The sequence below is a fragment of the Triturus cristatus genome, chromosome 9 (genome assembly GCF_964204655.1).
Source record: "Triturus cristatus chromosome 9, aTriCri1.1, whole genome shotgun sequence".
In the NCBI taxonomy this organism is placed as follows: Eukaryota; Metazoa; Chordata; class Amphibia; order Caudata; family Salamandridae; genus Triturus; species Triturus cristatus.
In genome coordinates, this window is record NC_140592.1 from 1,078,939,001 (window position 1) to 1,078,962,999 (window position 23,999).

Below are 23,999 nucleotides of genomic sequence, written 5' to 3' on the forward strand. Positions count from 1 at the left end.
AGTATGTGAGCTTTGTTGCGTGAAAAAATGGCAGTCATACTTTCACTTTGAATTTGTATACCATTGTCCTTTTAATTGAAGATTCGGTTTTAATGAAAATTATAATAGATCATTATTCCTTGATTATAATTGTTCTATTCCATTTTCCCAGAAGAATAAAGAAATACCATGTATTTAACTTGCAGGCTGGAATTCTGAATATATTCAAAGATACTTCACAGTCCTGATAACTCCAATGCCTACCATCTTTGATTTTCAAGAACATTCGTTTCTTAGAAGACACAATTAAACTGATTTTATCCTGAGTACGCTGTACTCGAATGACGAGTTAATCAGAGTAATGCAGATATCTTCAGTTTCTGTACTATTTACAAATGCAGCTAGTACATGGAAGTGAACTCACTCATCCAGGGAAATAATGTCATTTTACCCTTGAACCCTCATTTTTTATGATTTAGCTGAAGTTGGACATTGTTCTTTCTCTTCAGAGGATGTAATACATGTGAGGTATCACAGACTTTTCGAAAAGTAACAATAATTACCAATGACAACCTATATACCACTATTTTTGGCTTTTGAAAGGCAATTTCAGAGCCAGTGCCTTTGTCAATGTTAAAGGACATTTGCATTGTCAAAAATAAAATAAATCAAGATGTCTCCCAGTTAGCTGTGGCCATGCGTACGTATGTGAGGGCAATATTGAAATTGTTTAAACTGCGCTAAGACGAAGAACCGAGGGGCCTATTTATGTGGCAGCAACGCAGTGCAGCACAGCACAGCAAGTCACCTTGCTGCACTGCACTGTGTGGCAGTAAAAGAGCAGGAATGCACCATATTTAAGGCAATATGATGCATTCCTGTCCTTTCTACTGCGCAGGCACTCTTTTGGCTGCCTTGTGCCAATGAAGGCACCCTTGCACCGGGTGCCTGCGTCGCATGCAGGATTGTTTTTGTGCAGGAAGGGACACCTTCTTGCGTAAAAACAATCCTGAGAGTTATAGTCCTCAATGTGTGCTGCAGAATTGCAAGGTTTTGTAAATCTGGGAATGCATCAAAAACCATGAAAGTTGATTGAGAACACCCACGCAATGTCTATGGAACCCCTAGTCAGGGCAGAGTGATGCAATGCAGCGATTTGTGCTGAAGATTTTTGGAGCCACTCCTGAGACTCATAGTAGCAGTGTAGAGCTGTCAGGCCCTTGGAAATAGATACATAAATGCATGAATAAATAAATACAGGAATGGATAAATACCAAAAAGGCACGCCATGAGAAGAAGTGAAGTGGTGCAAAGATGAGTGGAGCAGGATTAGGGTTTTGTGGAAAGTCTAAAAAAATATTTAATGAATGAATTGAACAAATAACTAGAAAAGTATGCTGTATGTTGAGTTACATGTGAGCCACATGTGATGAAGCTGGAGTGGGGAATTTTATGTAGCTGCCAGTGAAACTGTGAGAGAAGTGGCTTTGCATGGCTTCAAAGATCTGACTGAAGATTTGGGGGCATATTATCAAGACGGCAATAATGGCCTTGATAATATGCTCTATGGAATTCCAATTGAAGCTCAGGTTAGATGTCCTTCACATCTAACATGGACTTCAATTGGAATTCCATAGAGTATATTATCAAGCCCATTATCGCCGCTTTAGTGGCAGTTTTCTGCCGCTAAAGCGGCGATAATTTTATCGCCTGGCTTGTTAATATGCCCCTTACATCGTTCTTGCACCATGTTGCGTGGAGCAAGAGCAACACAAACTGGATCATACATATGGCTCTGAGAGTCATAGTAGCAGTGTACAGCTGCCCGGCCCTTGATAATAGATACATAAATGCAAAAATAAATAAATTCAAGAATAAATAAATACCAAAAAAGCGCACCATAAGGGAAAGTGAAGCTGTGCAAAGATGAGTGGAGCAGGATAAGGGTTTGTGGGAAGTCTGAGAAAATATAAACTTAATTCCTTGAACAGATAACTAGAAAAGTACGCTGTATGTGGAGTGACAGCTGAGGCACAGGTGATGAAGGAAGAGTGGGGATTTTTAATTAGCCTCCAGTGAGACTGTGGAAGCAGTAAAGGGAGTCAGAGGATGGCGGAGAGACTGTGGAAAGACACGCACCCCTATGGAGTACTGACAACTAACTGAAAAAGTAGCTACTTGACGTCAGTAGTAGAACAATAAACCTCATCCAATCAGTAAATAGGAAATGTTCCAGAGTGGGGCTAACACAACCGTAATGATTCACTGCATTGAATAAGGAGCAAAGAACTGAGCTAGACAAGAAATCCATACAATAATGGTCAAACTAAAATCCACTCCATGGTCTCGATTATGGTCATCCCAGAAAACGTGCGATATTTATTGTACTGCATCGAATGTGGGGAAAAGCACCCAGTGACTATTGCCCTCAAAATGATGCATAACTTGCAGTTTTTCATGGCAACTTCCCCAAATTATACATGTACCATTGTTTACCATTTATTTTGCCCCAGATATGCTTTAGTGGCATAATTGTGATATGTGCGTTAGCATCGGTTACCACACATTTTGCAAAACGTGAGTTGTCAATAATCAGGGTTAATGTGTTTTTTTTTAATGTAGCCCTCAGAGAATTCAACATCAGACAGCTAAAACTGCCGGTGGACAAGATCTAAAAATATATTCACTGTGAACAATCCAAAACACACACTAGCAAATGGAGGGTGCCATGATTTTTGTCAACTTTGAGCTGAGAAGATCATTTTGTCATACACTTAATGCAAGGTTTCAGATCAGTCCAACCTTTCTTCTATACACTGAGTAACACAACGTGACTCATTCAGCATCCGTTGTTACACCGGTCTAAAGATTTTCCTTGGCGAAAGGACTGTATTAGATTGTATTACCCATTGTCGCATTTTATGCTACGAGCAGGAAATAACAGATTGAAAAGATGCTTTAAACTGTGATTGTACTTCATTTCCACTCATTGCTACTAACATCTCTTGACTAGTGGTTACTCAAAGGACAAAAACTCAGTTTACAACACAACTGCATTTTACTAATAGGTGCTTTTTACATTAAGGAGCTCTAAAATTGTATCCATTTATACTATTGTTTGACCATGATGGAGTAATTTGCACTCACAGTTTTGTGGTGCAGAATTCCTTTTCTATTCTGAGTTTTCCCCATATGGAATGTGAAATGTCTGGGGAAATGAACTCTTGAGCAATGTAATTAAAATTAAAAAGTGTAGAAGTAACTACACGCCAATTATGATGTTTTTCTTAGAAATTCATGTGACAACTATGTTCTGGTACCAGTTCTGTCTCCCTCTCATTTGTCAATGGCTTAAAATATCCCACGAGCCATCTCATCAGCTCATGTTTAGCAAATTCATGAAGGAAGCAGATATTTGATCTGCTTGCAGAGCAACATGTCAGTTTTCCTGATCGCCTCATTTTCATTCTTGATGAACGACAAAGAAGCATGTATTTTTTTTCTCTTTGCAAGCAAGACAGCTTGCGTTTCATTTGTTCTGAAGCCAATTATTTTATCTGTCATGAGGCATTTTTCTGCCACAACACTTTGAGGCCTCATCCGTCTAACACTGCTTTTTTTGTTCTGCCCAAAATATGTTATTGTGCATCCTTTGCAGTGCGCTTTGTCTGGCAGCCACACCACAGCTGGGCCACAGGGACACTAGAAAAACAGAGTGACATACTAAGAGCTACGAATGGAGATGCTGAAACCGACAGATGTACAACTTCTTAAGAAACAATAACAAATTAAATATTCTTCGCTCGCCCATAATGCAACACGTAATGTTTTCTTTATTTTTATGTACAGTAGTTAGTTGTTCCCAAATGCCAATTGTACATGTGCAGCGTGAGTCTCTTTAATGTATGAGTTTTGCACTTCAAGAACTTTTGACTTGCAGCACAAAGAGAAGCAAATTAACATTAAACTGGATAAACACCTTATCTGAAGTTTGGAACAATATTTAAGACAAAAGCTGTGTGACACCAATATTGAACAAAATGCATGTTAGTATGCCCTATCAACATCTTAGTTTGAAGCATAAACTAACTACTCACACCATAATGCACTCAAAATAGATCAGAGCACTTAACATACTTAATCCAGAAAAAACTGAGATTATGTTACTCGGTAAAGCTTCTGGCCATCTGGACGGACGACCAGTGGCCCCATCAATTGCGTGCCATCCCCGTACCTAAACAAAAGGTAAAAAAACCTAGGAATACAACTTGATCAAGCCCTAACAATGAAAGACCATAATGCTGCCATCACAAGCGCCTGCTATTACAATATGCATCTCCTGCGCAGAATATTCCCCCTCCTCCCTACAAAAGCCCGTAGAAACCTGGTCCAAGCTATGGTGATCAGCAGACTGGACAATGGCAATGTGCTACTGGCCGCAGTGGGTGATACCCTGCTGACGAAGCTGCAGGTGGTACACATCACCGCAGCTAGACTTATTCTTAACTGCCCTGCAGGCACCCCTTCTGCGCCCCTGCTTAGAGAGCTGCACTGGATCCCAGTGAAGAAGCGTTCCCATTCCAAAATCTGCTGCCTCACGTATAATGCCCTGAGAGGCAATGGTCCAAGATATCTTTAAAAAAAACGTACCGCCTACATCCCCAGCCAAAGACTTCGATCATGTACTCATTCCCTTCTGTGCGTACCCCGAATCTGTCACACCCGCACCAGGGGTAAGGCTTTCTCATAACTGTGCCCCATGGTATTGGAAAAACCTGCCCATAGCACTTTCAGAGACCCCCACATATAGCAAATTCAGGAAACAACTAAAAGCTTATCTCTATTAAAAATACCTGCTCTGCTTCTCTGGTCATAGATCTTCAACAGCGCTTAGATGCCCCCTGGGGATATGTGCGCTATAGCGAATAACACTAACAATAACAATAACAATAACAATTAAAAGCACCAAAGTATGAAAGACATGCAGTACAGATCTGTTGAGTTTTGTTTTCGTGGTGCAGTTGAATATTCTTATCAGATTATGTTTTCGTTAGATTTTTCCCATAAGTCTCATATCCCTTGTTGTCATTCATCTTTTGAGCCTCCTCTTTAACCCCTTCGCCGCCGCGCAAATTCCACTGCGGCGCTGGGGGGGTGCGGGGTGAGCGCGGCGCCGCCATGCTCGTGACGGAACCACGCCGTCATGAGTCACGGGTGAGCTGTGCTCATGACGGTGTGGTTCCGTCACGACTCCGCCCACTCGTTATTTCGCCAGCACAGGCGGGGAATCAGTGATGCGTGGGCAGAGCGGCCACAGCATGACGGAACCACGCCGTCATGAGCACACGCCGCCCGTGGCTCATGACGGCGTGGTTCCGTCATGCGCACGCAAGGCGTTAAAGGTTTGCCATATTGTCAATATTTTTTAAATATATAGAAAGAACAAAAACAAGTGGTTGTCTCATAATGACCTGCGCCTGCTCAGGACAGAGCCTGTTCCTTACCACAATTTTACAAATTTGGGGGCATATTTTCAAGGACACATCGCCAATTTAGCAGCACCTTTCTTCCACGAAAGTGGCAATAGATTCATCGCCCTATTTACAAGCCTGTGCTAACAGCCGACATCGCCAGTTTACCTCTGATAGCTGCTGCTAAAAACATTGCCAAGGCTGACAGCGACCACTTATGCTAATCATATGCAGAGTAGGCGTTCCCGTCCAAAAACTCACAATAACACCACTTCGCGAAATTCTCAACGACCGGCCAGATCAGCGATGTGGGCCAAAAACAGGTGATAAGGCACATTAGCAGCAGGGACTTAAGACCTGCTTATTCTTGGTCTAAGTAAGACGAAAACATGCAGTAGAAATGGAGCCTAGCCCAGAGCCACATCTGAAAACCAACAGATGCCATGGAGCTACTAATCATGCATCCTGGAGACCCAAGAGGGCCATAACACCCACCGCCACCACCCCCAGGACCACCTCCACCCCCAGTACCACCCCCACCAGACTTCCACCCAGGCAGCACAGAACAAGACAATCTTTCGCTCTCCCGTACTTGTCCACAATAAGAATAATCAGAGTCCCTAAATAAGTTCAAAATGTTTATTTTGACTATAGTGATTCATGAATCAGTATGTGAACCACGAACAGCATCAACATGCATAAAGCTACCTTCATCAGCATTGTTGCAATACCATCTCTAGGCTTTATTAGTAGGCCCCCTACCTGAAAGCCTAAACTCAAAGAGGTTTACATCATAGGAACAGCAGAGCTCAGCTCCATGGAACGGCTATCTTCGAGTGTGTTTCAAAAACATGCAGCCATGTTATATCAAAGCATGATTCTTCCATATTGCAGCTGTTACTAACATGTTTTGTCTAGGTAATAGGGACTGACCAGAACAGAATAACATGAGACATTGTTGATCGACCTTGCACATTATGTTCAGACAGAATTTTAAGGGTAAGCAGAGAACGTAAAAAACAATCTGTCATCATGTACAGGGCTGAGAGTGTCGCGAAACAAACTAGCAAAGGCATGCCAAAACCAGCAGCATAGGGCAAGCAAACTCATGCTAACTTAGCAATGTCAACAATGTATTCAAAGGGCCTCATAACCCCATATAACACCCTCCCCCTGGTAAGTCAGTAGGACATAGACAGAATGACAAAATCAGAGTTCAAAAGTCAGACAGTGTTCAAAATATCAGTGAGGAAGTTCCACAAAAAATAAAAGACAAAATCTGAGAAAAAATGGCAAGTCCATGGAAAAAGCTAAAGGCATATTGAGCTTTTGAAAAAAGAGTCAATAATGCAGATAGCGGAGTTGTGACAACCTAAGCAGTTAATCCATGAAGGTACGTGTGCAAAAAAAATTCAATTCCCTCTAGCAGTTCATCCTTGTCATTGGTAGAAAAAAGCGATTACATCCAATTATGTAAGTCGAAAGAACAATCATGTTCCTCATAAGCAGGAGCATCCGAAACCAGAAATGGGAAACTTGCGTGATAGTCAATGAAACTATGTTGTAGGAAAGTCTGCCCAGCCGCACATCCCATTGAGCCAAGATTCCAAGTAAAGCTGCACGCGTCATTTGACCATCCACAGAACAAGTCTCATAATGCACCTCCAAGGGACCCATCAACCGGCTGAAATCAGGGATTGGACACCACGTGTTCGATAAGCAAAGTTCCATCGCCCAGAAGAAATGAAAAAGAAATGCAATGTAGCACAGGTTGCACGCAAGTATATTAGGCAAATCAGAAGGTTAAGTCGTAAGTTACGCCAAGCGTTGCTGAGGGCAAGCATCCAAAAGAGTTATATAGGAGATTGCGGTACAGTTGTAGTTGGGCCTGCCTATGCAGATCCACAAAGTGAGAAGCCATTACGAAGCACAAAGAGGAAAAGCAGGACACCAGCTACTAGCGCCAATTATAAGGGGAGCCTCCAAAAACGCTGGAAAATATAGAATGAATAAAAGCTGGTATTACCCCCAATACAGTTTGAAAAGTACAGACCCGGCCAGATCCCACACATTTAAAAATGTGCAAGACCTGTCGTCTCCGATGCATTGAATATTTGGTGAATTAGTCCCCCAAAATGAAGTGGGAGGTCCGAAGCACCTGCAATCTGAATGTGTCTCTGGCAGAAGTGAGGGCCACCTTCTGTTGGAATAAAAGGGCTTTGTGCCTGCTCAACTTGTTGAACTCTGCTTTCAAAGTCGGAATGGAAGGCCAAAGTGAAAAATCTAAACTCCCTTGCGGGGGTGGGAAAAGTACATTGCTACAGCAAGTTACGCTCCGGGAAAGTGTTACAAAGTATGGGACTCCAGCCCGCAAGCCACAGCAGTCTTGATTGTTTAAAATATGATAACTGCCATTAGTAAGCAATGTAAAGACAGGCATGATGGAGGGATGCACAACATGTGTGCATGCACCAATGCCCCATGGATCCAGGTGCCAGATGCACTGGACGATGAGGAGGCAACAAGACACACCCCAGTCACATTGTTACTGTCCTTAGCAATCATGGAATAGTAAAATATGACCACATGAATAGCATGTGCAAATAAATTCATTGCAACACACATTCCCTGTGTGCATGTCAGTCCTCTGCATTAACACATCACTCTGACAAGTGCAGCATTAAGTGGTAACAGTTTCACTACTAGCAAAACGATGGTGGGGATGTCACCTCTGTAGAGTGGCTGTTTAGGGTGTCACGTATTCAAAATGCCATTTCAGGGTGTCAAGTGTGGTACGTAATCCCACTCATCAGCATATCACATGTGTACAAAACCATGACATGAAGGCTGTCATTAGTGTCCAAAATAAGACAACAGGGTGTCATTTGGGGCCAAATATGAACCACCCTGATGCAGAGATGCACCCTTTGACTCAAGTCCCACAACATGAGCAACATGGACATAAGGGTGATGACGTCAGGGGTTGTTTGTGCACGTGGATGTGTCAGAGTGTGACCTGCTCCTTTACGGATGTGATCCACACTCAGCCACCTCAGTGTCATGGCGTGCACCATGCCATTATGATTGGACAGCAGCCATGCTAATCATCATGCAGTGTCACTTGCGTTGTCAGTGTGGCTCATGGACCAGCAGCTTTGCTGGGTTCAGCACATGTGCATGGGTTTGTTGTGAGATTAGTGATGTGTGGGGAGGGCCTCCTCTGGGCAAATTGTCAACGGGGGCCTACTTGCTGTTTCTATGTGTGCTGCAGTATGCCAAGGAGATCAGGGACATGATCCAGAGTCATTGTGGGTGTGCACTGTGCTATACTTAATTGTGCATGTGTGCCATTGTGCCCATCTCCCCCTGTCCCCCGAGTCCCTTGTCATTGCTCACCCTGTTGCTGTTGGGTCAGGTCATGTTGAGCAGTATCCGATCCCCCAGCTCCTGCCACCGTCTCCCCACTGATGACTGTGGACACCATTTCCTCCATCTCATCCAGCTCCCGCTGTGGCGCTGGACTCCCACTTCCAGTCTGCATTGCTGCTTTCCGGTTGTTAGCGAGTTTCAGCTTGGTTTCGCGCTTCACACCATTCCAGCGCTTCTTGGCACTTCACTCCGCCTGCATTCACCTTGGCCAAGATGGACTGCCATATTGCATTTTTAGTTGCCAATGAATCAGTGGGGTGATGAACAGTTGTTGGTGGTGTTCTATCACCTCCGTAGTCAGGATCTTGTTTTCCTGCGGACTGAATCGTGGGTTCCTCTTCTTCTTCTCCTTGCCTTTCTCCTTCCCCGAGGTCCCTGGCTGGTCTTCCGGGGGTTTGTGGGGTTCTGGTTGGCCTCTGTAGTTGCTCCAGCTTCCTCCATGGTGCTTCTCAGTTCTTTGGGTTTTGGTTTTTTTTCGCAGCTTTTATGGTGAATTTTCCTGCCTGATGTGGGAATAGCAAGCCTGGCGCTGCTTAAGGCTGATATTTTTTTGCTGTTGGGCCCATCTCAACATTTTTCACGTTCAGGTTTTCTTTTTTATCGGCGTCCCGGTAATTTTACCGCTGACATTTGGCGCATTATCGGGGAACTATCGCCTGTTGCCGGCGTGTTGAGAATACGCTGTTAACACGGCGTTAGTTTACCGCGATAGACGCCATTATGTAAAATTGCGTTAGCCTAGTTTGGCGGTGATTATCGCACGTTCTTGAGAGTCTCCCCCTTGGATTGGTAAAATACTATCTAACCCAATCTTCAATAAATAAAAGTAGCTCCTAGTTTCCTTCATTCTCATTGTCAGAGAGACATAGCTTTGGTCAGACACAAACAAGGGAGCTCCTAGTATATTTCAAAGAATTACCCTTTAAGGCTTAGAGAGCTGAATAAATTATGCAAAAAAAGAAGCAGGGAACTCCGATCAGATCACATGTTTTAAAAGGAGAGCAGCTCCTTATATAGAACACTCTACAACACTACCAACACTCCAAACCTGCTCATCTCAAATCTCTACACCAAAAAAAAAAAGAAAAAAAAGAGAGAGAGAGAGACTTGCCCTATGTTAGATTCCGTAAGTGGATTCGAGTTAGCAGTATCAAACATAAACTTCCAAGTATTGCCCACTACTCTGAAATAGGGTTCTTAGTCTGTGATGGAAAGTTGGTCTCCCAAAAGACAATGATATTCCAGTGAACATGGTTGACATCAAGTTCTTGCTCCACGGTCTTTGGCAACAGTTGGGATACCGCTGAAACAGTTCACAGTACAACTGCAATTATTGTATGTACAATAAAGATGGAAAATCCTGTAAGAGTGGGTATTTCCCAGAACACAGCAGTACACATTTAATATATAAATGTATGTACAAAAGATAGTAATCAAATAAAGCAAAAAACAACTCTACGAAATGTAGTTGTAACAATAGAAACACAAGTTGGACTCAAGATATAGTTTGTGACATTAGCCAACCGTGCTATCCCTCAGCCAAAGGCCTAGCTATACTGTGAGCACTGGGGAAAAATTATGTAACTAAAATAACTTTTAGGTAGGCTTAAGATGATTGGAATTAAGAATTACAGTAGTCATATTCAAAAGAAAAGTACCTAAAATCATGCTTGTCTCCTGGACTAGGCCTAAGATTTTCCAGCTGATGAAAATGTGGAAATATCTTTACTTTGGTTTCCTTATGACTCTAAATCAATGGCTTTACATCCAAGAGGGACACATCTTAATACCTGGAAGAGGAACTGTCAGGGCATGATCCCAAAGAATCAAGAGCACAAAACGGAGCCAAGTAGCATATTCTGAAGTTATCAGGCTAGTCCAAGTAACCTTGATTGTGGTTGTCTGCAAAGCAGGATAGGATCAGCGGACCTCAATTGTGTCTTTGACACTTATACAGAAACTAAGCTGTACAAATAAACTATCTTTCTTGGCATGGCATTTTGTAATGTCTATGTGTGCTGCTTAATGCAGCACACATAGAAGTTGCAAAATGTTTTTTTTATTTAATTTGTTGTTTATGTGGAGGAAGGGACACCTTCATAAATGAGGTCCTAAGGGCCTTATTTACAAGCTCCTTGAGCCGCGGGTGCGTCACTTTTAATATGGGAAAATGTGATGTGTTGTAGCGCAAGGGGCTAGTAAATAGGCCACTAAAAATGGACAATATGGAGCAAGGGGATATTCTCATAGTTTTTATATAGGCACTGGCTATCAATCATTTTCACCAGTTTAAGCTGAAAAGATGATTGTGATCAGAAAATAGGAACCCCAACAGCAGGCGAGCCAAATGTGACAGATATCAGCCCTTTGTCCTCCCTTCTTCTGATGTTTCTGATCATTATTGTAATACCAGTGCCTAGTATGTCTGAGACTATTCATATTCATTAAAAGACAATGCTTCTAAGTTACCAAGGTTTCCTTTTCACAGGTCAGCCTGCATTAGGAAGCACTCTTAGGTGGCATGATTCAATGCTGCTACCAGACAGGCTCCGTGTAATGAGTCATTGGGGAAAATCTACCGCATTGCCACAAGGTGCCCAAGTTAATCTCCCCCCATTTAAGAGTTTGAAAGGTTCCTTGGGATGTAGAGCACTTTAAACTTGAACAAAGGGGTTATCATAGAAGTAAACATCTTCACCGGTGATGAGGGGACTTTCATCCTTTAGAAAGGAAAGGCCCAGTTTTCAAGATATTTTCCCCTCAATATTTAAATTGTAAATGCTTTTTCACCTTTTTACCTGTTCCTGACCCTAGGCCGAGGATTTAGGAGCTGACTGAAAGGGATTTCAATATTTTCTGCCTCTAGCCACCAGAAGAAACATGACATGTCCGAGCTCTGTGTGTACTTCCTTGCCCGCTCGTATTCACAGAACAACGATGCAGTGCGTGACACTGCAGTTCAATTGTGACGCACCAGCTGTGGGCAGCAGGGGACGGAAAAACACAGAGATGATAACCAAAGTATAAACGGAGCTGATGAGCAGCACTTCCACATCATTGAAAGAAGAGTTATTTGTGGAACTTCTCCTGACCCATCTGTTTTCCCACGAGATTATTGAAATATTTAATGGTACTAGGAACGGTACTTTTCTTTTTTATGCTGCACTATCTCATTTTTCTGCTTATAGCTTTGCAAGACCAGAAAACGCTAATGTAATTCAAGCAATCTGCAATTAAACATTGTCCTCGCTGTAACTTGGAACGCTGGACATCTCCTACGAGAAGAGTTATGCCTACAGTATGGGTTTACTGAGGATTGCATGGAAAATTCACCCTGGTCTCCTCTAAAATGACCACTACATGACATTGGTTTTCTTAAGAAATACCGCTTGTGGAACCCTATGGGGTATATTCACAAAGAAATGGTGCAGTGCGGCGCTGCAAGCTACTTAGCTGCCCTGCTATGTGTCATTTAAAACACGGGGGTATGCCATATTTAGAAGAATATAGCGAGCCCCAGTGTTTTTCCTTGCATAAAACTGGGGCAGCATCAAAAAGCAATGGGTGTTGCGGCGGAATGCCCACAGCAACACCCACTGCACACCCCTTTCACGCAGATATCTGAGTGAAAGGGTACAATATTTACAAAGCGGCGTTAAGCCACGCAAAGTGACGTAACAGCACTTTGTAAATATGGAGCAGGCCACTGAGCCACTAGAGTGTCCTAAATAGTGATTCTCTGATCGCACAATGCCCTTGTAAATATGCCCCTATGGGGTATATTTACAAAGAAATGGCGCAGCACGGCACTGAAAGCCATTGAGCTGCACCATTTAGAAAACAGCGATGAGCCGTATTTACAAGAATACAGCCGCCCCTGTGTTTTCCCTTGCAATGGCACTAAACAAAGCTGCCGGAGCGCCAACACACATACCCCTGCGCCATAGTGCAAGGGTGTCTGTTTTGCAGGAATACTTTTTTATGTGCAGGAAGGGACACCTTGCGCATAAACAATCTTCAAAGGGGACTTGCTCCTTCTATGTGTGCTGCAGAATGCACAATCTAACTTCTGCTATTCAGTGGTGTTAATTTTTGGCGCTGCCTCAGATTTACATATCCTTGTAAGTGTGGGGCAGTGTCAAAAAGCAATAGGTTTTGAGGTGAAACACCCATAGCAATGATTGACGTTACAACACAAACAATTACAGCGCACGCTTTTACAACATGGTTTTTACATCACAACTACCATTACATCGCATGTTTTACAACGCATGCCATTACAACGCATTTTTAAGAACTCCCATTACAACACATTCCATTACAACGCATATCATTACAATGCATACCATTACAATGCATAATACTTTTAGTGCAACGGTAGGGTAAGTGTTGGATAGTGTAGGGGTAAAAATTACTATTCCCACTCCAGTCACTGCAACAGTAGGGAAAGTGTTGGGTAGTATAGGGGTACAAATTACTATTCCCACTCCAGTGAGTGCAAAAGTAGGGAAAGTGTTGGATAGCCTAGGAGTAAAAATTACTATTCCCACTTCAGCAAGTGCAACAGAAGGGAAAGTGTTGGATAGCATTGGGGTAAAAATTACTATTCCCGCTCCAGTGAGTGCAACAGTAGAGAAAGTGTTGGATAGCGTAGGGGTAAAAATTATTATGCCCAACTACCCCAAATCCCATACCACACTTAAACTTCAAAATCACCATTACTTACTTTATAATGCGTTGTAATGGCATGGTTTGTAATGGTATGCGTTGTAATGCCGTGCATTGTAGTGACATGCGCTATAATGGCATGCGTTGTAATGCCGTGCATTATAGTGACATGCGCTGTAATGGCATGCGTTGTAATGGCATGCAATGTAAAGGCAGTTGCGTTGTAACAGTTGCATTGTAAAAGCAGTGTGATGTAATGACCGTGTTGTAATGGATGTTTCACATAGCAACCCTCATTCCACTCCCCTTTCATGCAGATACCTGCATAAAAGAGAACAATATCTATACTTCTTTGTAAATACAGAGCAGGGCATTTGAGCCACCGGAGCTTCCTAAAAAGTGGTGTTCCAGTGGGGCAATGCCCTTGTAAATATGCCCCTGTGGGGTATATTTACAAAGGAAATGACTCAGTGTGGCACTGCAAGCAATGTATCAGTGCTGCACATTTAAGAAATGCAGGGATGCACGGTATTTACATGAATACGACACACGCCTGTGATTTCCTTTGCACTGGTGTTAAAAAAAGTTGCCTTTTACCAACTCAGACAACCTTGTGCCATGGTTCAATGTGCCTACGTTGCAGGGAATCATCCTTGCAACGCAGGCACCCTTGCACCATGGTGCAAGGGTGTCTGTGTTGAAGGGATCATGGTTTTTGTGCAGGTAGGGACATTTGTTTAGTTTGTATATACACGCATTATCACTGCCTGTGTCCCGGCTCTCAGGTCTCTTTGAATGCAGTTTCATAAGCACGGGATACCTCTTTTTGAGGTCACTTTGTGGGCTATACAAGCTCTAAATGAAAACACATGCCTTCCCAGACAAAAGGCAAGTTAGAAGTATCAGTTTGGTGTGTAGCACCATGTGGAAATTTGATAAAATAATTAAGTTCCAAGAAACTGCAGGAAACGTGATGGTAGTGCCAAGGGCTTTAACTAGCTCGTAATAATGCAGCCAGGGCATCCATCTCGTTGGCTACAGAGTATGCCCTTTATGTTATGATATATGCCAAATTATTGTTCGTATATTCTCTGTCCCTCTGCCCCCAATTATCTATGTAACCACCACCCAGAATGTTCTAATGTAGGCCCATACTTGGGGTTAGAAAGCATTTCCTTTGGAAGTGCTACCTCGACTATTAGTCACAACATCATCAAGCCCGGTTGGCAACTTACACAAGTTAGTGTAAAAAAAGGAAATGTGTAACATAGTCTAGGTCAGCTATCCCTGGGCCTGGTTTGTGCTTTAATAAAACATCCCCATGGTACTGCTAGATTGGCATTAAAAGGAGTATGGTCTTGGTTTGCACCCCACTGTGCAGTCCATTTGGCATTTCATTCAAGGTGGTAGCAGGGATTTTCTATAAGAATATTGGCGACTAGCATGACAAAGAGAATTATTAAGTGACAGAGATTGAGGAATGTGATAGCATGTGCATTACTGGTACCTGTGTCATGATGTTGTCCCCCCATATTTTATCGCCAGAGCAGACAAATTGTTTTTGGTCATATGATTCAAAGGTAAATTGGGCAACTCCTTGAACTGATTCCAATTTCTGAAATACAAAGTGATCCAAACTTCCACCTTTGACAACGGATCGAGTTTCTGATCAATGTCCCCCTAGCACATGCACTTAGAATATTTCTTCTTGGCAAAGAAGACTATTTGATAAGTGCATTACAAGTAGTCGATATTGATCTCCCAGTATTAGGGACATACCAGAACAATTTGTCATGCTAGGTATTGAAACAGCTGCAGTGATTTACACCAACCACAATCACTGTTCTGTAATTTCAGGCGCCATGTTTAGGTTGCTCTCATTCACAGTTTTTTAAACTCAGTCATCACAATGCAATGCTGACTTACTTTTTGATGGACCCTCTCAAGCATACTCTCTACCACTGGCAGAGATTTAACCTGTGTACTATTTACACCATGGGTACTTGCAAACATTTCCCTGGGGCCAAAAAGTTTGGTCTGTGATGTGACTGATGGCCGCACTGATGCCATGTGTTGACGCTCGGGCGAGGGGGATGAGGGGGGATTGTCAGTAAGGTAGGTGTAGGCGATACAAAGGTCATGCATCTACTGGCTAAACTAAGCAATAATACTGGTTTCCCCATCTTTCCAAATTATGTGATTCTAGGCAATTGTTAAATGTCATGGTCACGTATAAGAGGACCTCGAAGTACATGATTGCAGGGTGGGCGCGGTACAAAACCAGTTCCTGTGTTTGATTTATGAAACTATTATGTTGTTCATGTATAATTGGGACCCGGACCACCCAAAAAGGGCACATAACAACTGACTTGCCTCTTTAGTTCACTATTGGTGTTATTGTCAAGGTAGGAGTATAAATTAATAATTTTAAATTCATGTTTGAAAACTATCTCTTTTAAATTAATACTTCTCAATTCACTGATATAATCAGTAGTACTAAGGTGAAAAGGTTCTGCACGTTAATTAAATACACTTTTGGAATTTTGAAGAGGCTGTCGTAATTTCTCACTTTTGCTGCAAGATGTCTTTAAAAATGAGGGGGCAGATTTACAAGCCCCTTGCGCCATTTTGCGTCATTTTTAACATTGGAAAAGTGACGCAAAAGTGGCGCAAGGGGCTTGTAAATCTGCCCCTAGGTGTTTCTTAAACTAAGTGCAGGACTTCCTGGTTACTTCCTTTCTACACCAATGAACCTTGAAAGGAATGATTGCCTGTCTATTAAATATATTTGTATTGTTAGTGCAGAATCGTGTAAACAGCAGCCCAGTGCTCATCTTGACCAGGGGCCCCATTTAAAGGTTAGGGGGACCTCATGAGCCTTACTTTGAGCATCCATGATTTACTCTCATTCATTAAATAATTTTCTCCACCCACTCACCACTGAAATATGGTTGGCTAGAAGGTCACAGTGCGCACAGCTCTACCTGCCCTACTCCATTTCGGTTATTCTAGTTATTTGACACTTTGTCCACTTTCACCCTACCCGTCCTCGGGGCCCCTCTCAAAACACACCTCACAAGTCGTGAATACCTTCTGAACAGCTTATAGGGTACATCTTTGGATTCATTGAGGGTGCATGATATTTTAAATCGACATAAATGCAAGTTGCTTGTCTGTCTTCACTATTCGCCATCTCAAATAATGGTGTCAAATACACCCTAACCTCACACAATCTCACAAATTTGTACATATTTTAACCAGTGCAACAGATTTTATCCGATGTACCATCATTGTTCTTCTGAACCTCTTTTCGGTTTTAAATGCTATAGTTGCTAACACATTAATACAAATTTTAATAAAAGAAGTATATCATCATATAAAACATACACATTTTTTTTAGTTAATTTTAAATTAGAAGAGTAAGAAGAATGAAGCAGGTGATGGACTGGGATTGTGAACCGATAAGGTGTATGAGTAATTTACTGTCTGACAGAAGTCAGCTCAAAAAAATTTGATCAAGCTGCTCAATGGTACAGAACCTAAGTTATATCCCAGAGTGGATAATGGGTAACACTTATCAGTCCCTAGTATATGCTGACGTCATGTCAAGTACTTTTGTAGCAGACATTTCCTACATACTTTATTCTGCTCTCTTCTACCAGGGATGGCCATGCGCCCAAATCAAACTACAAACTGCATTTTTTAATACACATCCATGTGCATTAGGCAAGAAACCCTATCATTGGATACACATATTGTTCTTACGTATAATTTCCTACAGTATGCAATGAAATATGTATGTACAATTCTTTTTGTACTTATAAAATATATTAACAAAATCTCCATAATAATTCATTAAATATGATGATATTAACACAGAGTTAATAAATAGCACACATTTACCAATAGGGAATAAATCTTAAAATCCAGAAAGATAAGCAGCATGAACATGTAAGCCATTATACGAAGGACAAAGAACACAGTATCCACTTCCAATCATAAATAAGAACTTAACAATGGATTGAACCTTGGGTATCTTAACATATAAAAAAATAATCAGCGAGTATGTAGAGCATAATAAATCATCCTGTATTCAATGATGTAACTGACTCAGAGAAAACCTGTCAAATGTTTTCATAATAATTCAAGATCCTACTGTTACCAAACCTAAATATCAAGGATTATGGAGGTACCTCCTAAAACATACATTGAATTAATAGATCCTAATCAAAATAGGCTGTCCAGATTCTCTCAAACTTCTTAAGTCCCCCAATTCATAAAGCATAGGCTTGTTTGCTTTTTTTAACTAGTTTAATTTTTTGGATCCATTCATGGACAGATGGTATAAGATCTGATCGCCATCTTTGAAGCAGAAGTGATCTAGCTACAGCCATTGCAATGTATAATAATTTAACAAGCTTATCTGGAAGAAGAAGGTCTGGGTCAAAGCCAAGTATTATTAGCCAAGTGCTCAATCTTATTGAAATACTGCATTCATGTTCCAAATGAAAGAAAATGTCCTTCCAGAACCTCTGAATCAAGGGGCATTGTAGTATAATGTGTGCCCAATTGGCTGAAGGATGGATAAAGCAGTGGAAGCATTGCGCTGATTGGTTGGCATAAATTTTAGATTAAAAAAGAAGAGTTCTATAAAGTTGCCATTTACTAAAAAACAACGTCCTTCATCAATTGGCTCCCCTTAATGTACTAAAACTAAGATTGTTAACTGCGGATCCAATACTCACTGTAATTTCCAACCCCTCGTGCTTAGCCCATTTTGTAATGCCCTTCGGCTCCAGATCGATACCCTTGGTTGAGGCTAAACACTTTTTCCATTCCCCAGGTTTCTTAAATGCAGTATCATCTAATAATTCATATAATACGTGTTTCCGTTCACATATATGAGCCAAATCAAATTTGCTGAGGAATTTACTAAAGATATTATATGACCCAAGAAGAAGGAAGTCATTGACGATTAAGTGAGACATTTCAGCTATGCTCAACCATCTATCATTCCTCAAAAAATCTGAGATTTTCCGGAATCCAGCATTAGCCCATTTTTGTGTTACTACTGAAGATTCTCTGATCCCAGATAATAAGATAGGGCCGGATAACGGGGTTGAGGAATTGATTGCAGGGATGGAATATCTTCTATAGAGAGCCTGCCTCTTTTGAAAAAAACACTGTAAACACTTATATCGTACCAATTTGGGTGATTTAAAAATTGTTAATGGGGAGTGGATCTGGTTTTCCTTGCAAATTAAATTCATAAAATAGTTAATAAAAAGATTCGATTGTTGTTGCAGCTTAAATCTGGATATATATTGTCCGAAATATGCAAAGTAATAATCCCTCAGATTTGGGAGAGCTAATCCTCCATGGTCCTGCTCTTCGTATAAAGTGCTAAGTGCAATTCACGGGGCCTTTTTTCCCAAAGGAAGGTTGTAAACATAGACTCTATTTTGGTAAAAGAGGAGCCTATTAAAACACAAGGGATCGCCGAGAAGCGGAAGTTGAATAGTGGAAGGACAGACATTTTAATCAATGCAACCCTACCCAGGATGGTTAATGGAAGAGAGCTCCATCGAAGGAATAAGTCCTGAACTTTTCATAAAAGTGGGGCAAAGTTCAGGTCATATAGATCAACTATTTGCGCAGAAAAATAAACAACCTGATACCTCTTCAGTTTAGTATTTAGGCAGGAAAGAATATCGGGGTGTAAATCCATGGACACTCCGCCACACTATATAATTTCAGTTTTTTAAAAATTAATTTTATATCCACATACTGCCTCAAATTCCTCAAAGATCTTAAAAGTTTTTGCTTGGACCTCCTTCTCAGGCTTTATAATAAGCATGATATCATCGGCATATAATTTCAATTTCGCCATAGTGCAGATATCAATACTATTCCTGATTGCAATCGCTAATGGCTCGATAAAAAAGGTGAATAATACCGGCGACAGAGGGCACCCTTGTCTTGTCCCCCATTTAACCTTGACCTGGCCAGCCTCTGAGGTGTTAATAAATACATTGGCTTCAGCGTTAGTGTATAAATTCTGAACCAACCCCGTAATTTTAGGAGGTATGCCGAAAGTTTGCAGAATGAAAAATAGGGTCTCCCAGTCGACTAGGTCAAATGCTTTTTCGGCATATAAAAGGAGGACTAGCGCCGGTATCCTCGGGGTCTCGAAATAGTCTAATGTTTCTGTTAAATAGTGCGTATTTGTGCCCAACTACTTGCCAGCTATAAAAACCATTTTGGTCAGGGTGAATCAAATATGAAGCGTTTTGATTAAAACGATTAGCTAAAAGTTTGGTAATTATTTAATAGTCAGAATTCAATAATGTGATGGGGCAGTAAGAATTCGGGTCTTCACTCTATTTTCCATTTTTCAAAAAACAGACTACGTTCCCATATCTGAATGACTCTAGTATCACCCCACCTTCTAAAATCGAATTAGCTAACAGTAAAAAAAAAATGGCAACACGAAAAACTTAAAAAAATTCTGCCGGGAGGCCATCCGGACCGCAGGATTTTCCGCTCGGAAGATTTTCTATGACCCCCTCCAGTTCGTCTTTTGTGAAAGGCCTTGCCATGGCGATTTTCTCAATATCTGAGAGTACCGGTAATTCATTTCTCTGAAGGAAACCTCTCAGGGATGTAATATCAACAATCTGTTGTTGGCCATATATAGACCTATAATGTTGTAATATTACATCACCTATTTTTACCGAGTCATCAGTACGGGAGGCAGTTGAAGGGCATTTTAATGCCTTTATCTGATTAGTGGCAGCCTGCTCCCTTGCCTGCCAGGCAAGAAACATACCAGTATAATTGCTCTCTTCATAGATTTTTTGTCTATGATGCTGGTAGAAAGATTCGCCCTTAAGATAGTAACTTTCACTAAGGTCACGTTTAGCCTGATTAAGCTGCTGCTGGTTGAAGACTGTGGGGCTACTAAGAAAAGTGTTGAGAGACCTTTGTACTGTCTGCTCTAGAGATCGCTGTTCTTCCTTGGCTTTCTTAAGAATTTCAGCGTCTTTTCCAAAGGCCAGTCCCTGAATGAAGGCCTTGAGTGAGTTCCAAATCACGTTTAAAGGTGCAGATTCATGATTTCATACAAGGAATTCCCTAATCTCGGTTTCAATAAAAAAGCACCCAATTCTCTTCTGATAGATATTGTCTATTTAACATCCATATTTTAGGGGTCCTAATATAATCCCCTAACTGTAACTCGAGAATCAGCATCGCATGGTCTGAGAATCCATTCTGAAGGAATCTCCTGGAGATAAGAAAGAGATCGATGCGTGATGTGGTATGAAATCTGCCTGACAAACAAGTATAAGCGATCTTAGTTGGAAATGCCACCCTTCAAGGATCCAATATGTCTACAGTCGAGCCATAGTTTTGTATAATTTTTAAAGTTTTAGGTTTCAGCTGTCTTTTGGATAGAGCAGAGGAATCGATTTTAGGATTCATAAACAAACTATAATCCCCCCCTAGGATCAATTCGCCGGGTACTAGAATTACTGACTGAAAAAATTCCTCATACGGTGTTGGATTATCCTCGACTGGAGCATATATGCTGGTAAAATTTATAAGTCTATGCCCTACGTTACAGGTAACCCAGCACCATCGTCCGTTCTGGTCATTTGCATATACTTACTGTCGATATAGAGTCATTGCTAGATGACGTTGTCAGGCAGACGTTCATGTTATCATTATGTCAAAACTTAATATATTTTTTTTTTATCTGTCTAGCAAGTGACCTATTATAGCCTTATAGCTTGCCATAGAGGGTTATATTGGTCATTGAAGGCGCGCCCCAGCATTAAAGCCCTGAGGCGGTAGCGAGGGCCTTTTACAATAGAATAGCCCAGCTACGGAAGCCTATAAGGCTATTCGAATATTCTGTCACTAGAGGGCAGAATGTTCTAACAAATAAAACAAATGCCTCATGGAGCCCGAGCTCTGTAAGACCTTTTAATCACAGCAACAGCTGTGAACTACAACATTAGAATTTTGGAGCTCCGGGCTTCTATCTGCCATTAGAAGCCCGGAGCACTCCATTGTTTTCAATAGAGCTCCCAACATTTTAATGTTCTAATTAAATATTAAAACAGTAGGCCTATATTTGATGGTTATAAAAAGCTTTGTTAAAAGTACTAAGCCTACCTTTTCCATTTCTAAGTACATAATTATGCATGTAGGAAAGTAGGATCTGCTTCTATGGTTACCCCCACTTTTTGCTTGATGCAATGCTATTGCTAACTAGTCTGACTGGGATTCTGCTAATCAGGACCCAGTCTCTCTGCTTTCTCCCCTAAATTGTTATGGTAAGATCTTAGGTACATCACAGAGTGGATAATGGGGTACCCTTATCAGTCCCTAGTATATGGCTCTAAGGCACCCAGGACATAGGTATCCCAAAGGTCTCCCATAGGCTGAAGCATGTATTATGCCACCTATGGGAGACCTTTTAAAATCTCTACAGCCCTGCTATTGCAGCCTGTGTAATCTAGTGCTGGCATCATCTGAGGTCACTGCACTTAAAACCTATAAGTCACCCATACAGCAGGCCTTTTCAATCCTAAAGGCAAGGGGATTGGTTCTAAGTTTGAGGGTGCCCCTGCATGAGCAGGACACCCCTACAGCCTTCGGAGCCCATTGTCCAGGGTTGTAAGTGAGACAGCCATATAACATATAGAGGAGCACAGCATCATTACTTGATGACCATCTCGAAACTGGCTGTAACGCACCCCGTCGTTTTCGGTATTAAACATGTTGGACTCCTACCCCCACACTGTAAATGGTGTGGTAAGTATGATTACAAGCACTGTAAAGGCCCTCCGTTAGGCCCTCAGCGCTCCCTGTACCATTCTTCTAGATCTGGACAGCACAAAATGGCTTCTGCCAACCAGACAAAATCTACAAAAACACGTTCTTGATTGCGGTGTGCACTGTTCAAACAAAATAGCCTGTTTTCTGCCGAACAGAGACACGATTCTGCCCTCCTGCTGCTGGGCCAAGCTTTAGTAGTGGAAGGCAGAAAAATAGTCATCCTGTCACAGGGAGATATGACCACCTCCCAGTCAGGATTTAGTGTACTGGGGCAGGGTTGTAGTGCTTTCCAGCATCACATAGTCTGTGTGCATGCCACATTTGGTGCCTTCCATGTATAGTCCAGCTCAAACCAGTTCAGGGAGCCATTGGCTCCTGCTCTGGTGCGAAACTGGACAAAGGACAGGGGAGTATCCTACCCCTTGTCCAGCACCTCCTTAGCGAGGGACCCCTGTATTGTCCCAAACCTTTCCTTAGGGTATTTAAGGGCTTACATGTGGGTGGGTCCCTAGATTCACCATGGGACATGATTCAATTCCGACACCACTTCAACTTTGACCGTCTGTACACTCTGGACTTCGCTCTGGGCATTTAGGCTGCAACCAGGAAGACACCTGCTGCTCCTGATCTCTTTGCCCTACTTGTCTGCTACAACTTCCATGCCTGTGCTCCATACAGGAACCCGTCCAGGGCCTGTGGGCATCCAAGACACCTGAAGGAATCTCCCTTGAAGTGAAGGAGACACTTCCCTGCATCTGCAGGCACCCCAACCAAGCAGACTGGTCTGCTTATCCTGGGCTCCCATGGGCTCCTAAAGGCTCAGCAACACAGGTGGTGGTTCTTCACATCCATCGAGGCCTGGCCTGTCCTCTCACTAAGTTTGAGGTCAGTATCCCTCATTGGAGTGGCAGTAACCAAACCCCTGTGCACCGCGTCGACTTGCAGTTACAAAGGCTTGTTGGCTTCCTTCCACTAATATCTTCGGACTCCAAGAAGCCCCAGCCTCGAGCATCTCCAGTAACCAAGATCTTCATCCTCTCCGAGTCACTTGCAACGTGGGCCTGCTTCTTTGGTGAGCTGCTTGAGGTCCTCTTGTGACTCCAGTGCATTGGGCCTGAGTGTCCTATTCTCGTGTACGTCCTATAAATCTATATAGGATCTGCACATTTAGACAACATATACTGTGGGATTGGTGTCCAGACTGAATACAGACACCTCTACTGGGTATGTTTGCCTGTATACCTTGCTAGCTCACTGTGCCACTTTAAACTCCTCTTCCAAAGGAGAGAATAGTTCCTGGCAATGATCAAACATGACAACACTGTCCCATCAGGGATTGTGGAAACAGTACAATACTTTTTGCTCAGTCACTCATGCTCACTTTGTCTCAGAAAGATACAGAGAATAAAAGGTGGGGCTGTTTTCAGTAAGCATTTTTTTGAACCAGCTTCATTCTAGCATAAAATAGGTGTGCTAAACAAATATAAGACAGAAACAGATATAAATGATTATAAGCACCAACAGAGTAAATGTATGTTATATTTCGACAACAGTGCTAAAACAATGAATATAGGCAGGTATATAAATACATGACAATAATAATGAGTA